This window comes from Hemiscyllium ocellatum, chromosome 29 (assembly GCF_020745735.1).
Source record: "Hemiscyllium ocellatum isolate sHemOce1 chromosome 29, sHemOce1.pat.X.cur, whole genome shotgun sequence".
In the NCBI taxonomy this organism is placed as follows: domain Eukaryota; kingdom Metazoa; phylum Chordata; class Chondrichthyes; order Orectolobiformes; family Hemiscylliidae; genus Hemiscyllium; species Hemiscyllium ocellatum.
Genome location: NC_083429.1, coordinates 24,002,056 through 24,004,900, shown reverse-complemented (window position 1 = coordinate 24,004,900; position 2,845 = coordinate 24,002,056). Strand labels below are relative to the sequence as shown.

At 44.9% G+C, this 2,845-nt stretch overlaps 1 pseudogene; it reads left to right on the top strand.

Moving 5' to 3' along the window:
* LOC132829709 (peptidyl-prolyl cis-trans isomerase-like) lies at positions 1 to 539 on the top strand (annotated as a pseudogene).
* Positions 540 to 2,845: the final 2,306 nt, after the last annotated feature.

Here is a 2,845-nt window from a genome sequence, read left to right as displayed (position 1 = left end):
ATGGCGAACAGGAACCCGCGCATGTTCATGGACATCGCATCAACGGCAGGAACGTGGGGCGCATCGAGATGGAGCTCAGAGCTGATGTGGTCCCAAAAACTGCAGAAAATTTCCGTGCACTGTGCACTTATGAGAAGGGGTTTGGTTATAAGAATTCAACATTCCACAGAATCATTCCTAAATTCATGTGCCAGGGAGGTGACTTCACAAACCGCAATGGCACTGGTGGGAAGTCCATTTATGGACAGAAGTTTGCTGATGAGAATTTCCAATTAAAGCACACTGAACGTGGTCTCCTGTCTATGGCCAATACTGGGCCAAATACAAATGGGTCACAGTTCTTTATATGTACTGACAAAACTAGTTGGTTGGATGGGAAGCATGTCGTATTTGGTAAAGTTGTAAAAGGCTATGATGTCGTGGAGATGATAGAGAAATGTGGCAGTGAAGGTGGCAAGCCATCCTCTACTATTACCATTGTTGATTGTGGATAATGTGAATAGAATTGTACAATACAAATAAAACTTGACTACTTGAAATTCCAAAGAAAAACAGAAATGTTGTCACTGGCCACCTGGGTGTTTTCCTATCTTCCTGGTGGTGGAAATTGAATAAAGATTCATACACTTTGTGTCTCTCACTGTATCTCACACCTGCACACACACACCATGGGTGCTGGGGAAAAAAATAAGCACTACCGCAGTTAGGCGGTAGTGCGGGGGTTAATTTAAAAAGAAAAAAAAAACAAACTCCATTTGATGTGAAGGGCACTGCTTGTCACTGGCCACTCGGGTGTTTCCTTTCTTCCTGGTGGTGGAAATTTGAGTAAAGATTCATGCATCTTGTGTCTTTCACTGTGTCTCACAAAAAAAAGAAAAAAAAAGAAACAGAAATGTTGTCACTGGCCACCTGGGTGTTTTTCCATCTTCCTGGTGGTGGAAGTTGAATAAAGATTCGTGCACTTTGTGTCTCTCACTGTGTCTCACACCTGCACACACACACCATGAGTGCTGGGGAAAAATAAGCACTAACGCAGTTAGGCAGTAGTGTGGGGGTTAATAAAAAAATGGGGAATGAAGGGCACTGCTAAAAAAAACAGAAATGGAAAAAAGAACATGAGTGTCAAAAAAAAACGGAGGGTCAGACATCCTGTCATTCTGAGAGCTGGCTCTGAGGAAGCTGGACCAGTGTCAAGGACTCTCCTATTGAAAAAAAACAGAAATGTATGGGGTCGTTAGGGCCGACTGCCTGCCCCTTTTCTGCAGTTACGTTGGAGTCCGGAGAAGGAGCACGCGGTCTCAACCTAAACCGGGGAGTTGTTCAGGGAGAGGTGGGCGATGCAGGGAGTGGAGTGCATTATTTCCCTGTCCAATTCTATTTTGATTTAGCCCCTGCCCTCCCCTTCACTCTTTGATCACACAGCATTGCCCTTTGATGTGAAGGGCACTGCTTGTCACTGGCCACTCGGGTGTTTCCTTTCTTCCTGGAGGTGGAAACTGAATAAAGATTCGTGCACCTTGTGTCTTTCACTGTGTCTCACACCTGCACACACACACATGGGTGCTGGGGAATAAATAAGCACTACCGCAGTTCGGCAGTATTGTGGGCAAGAAAAAAAGAATAAGAAAAAGAATAGAAAAAAAGATAAAAAAGAAATAAACAGAAATGTAAAAAAGAACATGAGTGTCAAAAAAAACCGGAGGGTCAGACATTCTGTCATTCTGAGAGCTGGCTCTGAGGAAGCTGGACCAGTGTCAAGGACTCTCCTTTTGAAAAAAAGCAGAAATGTGTGGAGTCATTAGGGCCAACTGCCTGCCCCTCTTCCGTGGTTACGTTAGAGCCCGGGTGTCTCTGGAGAAGGAGCATGCAATGTCCACCAGCACCCTGGAGTTGTTCAGGGAGAGGTGGGCGCCGCAGGGTGTGGAGTGCATTATTTCCCCCTCCAACTCTATTTTGATTTAGTCCCTGCCCTCCCCTTCACTGTTTGATCACACAGCATTGCCCTTTGATGTGAAGGGCACTGCTTGTCACTGGCCACTCAGGTGTTTCCTTTCTTCCTTTATTGGAAACCAAACAAAGATTCATGCACCTTGTGTCTTAAAAAAATAAAGAAGTAAACAGAAATGTGACCGAGAATTGGAAGGGGCACAGGGTGGACCGAGATCCGGAAGATGCATAGGGGTGGGCTGCATTAGAGTGGTTGGAAGGTGGGAGGGACGGGAGGTGCTTGCTGTGTTTCTGGGGGTCTGTATTATATGCACTGTTTTTATGTAACTGGGTTGGCTTTTTATGTACAAATGTCATCGTTGATGCCTTTTCATGTTTGAAACTGGGACTTGACGTTTGTCCTCACCTTCCTGTAAACTGGTTGAATGGTAGGGTTTGGGGCCTGGGTTTGCTGCTCCTGTCCCTTGTAAAACTGCTGTTGTATACAGCTGTAAATGTTAACTGTTTTTTGTAAACTTGTGTTTTGTAATTGCTTAATGAAATAAAAAATAAATAAACAGGAGATTCAGAGAGTCTCCTGACTGCAGGAAATGAAAAAAAATAACCAGGAATGTGACCGAGAACTGGAAGGGACACAGGGTGGACCGAGAGCCAGAAGGGGCGTAGGGGTGGGCTGCCTTAGATTAGCCGGAGGATGGGAGGGACTGGGGGTACTTGCTGGGTTTCTGGGGGTCTGTATTGTATGCACTGTTTTTTTATGTAATTGGATTGTCTTGTATGTACAAATGTCATTGTTACTGTTTTGTAATGATTGAAACTGGGATTTGAGGTTTGTCCTCATTTCCCTGAAAACTGATTGAATGGTAAGGTTTGGGGCCTGGCTTTGCTCCTCTCCCTT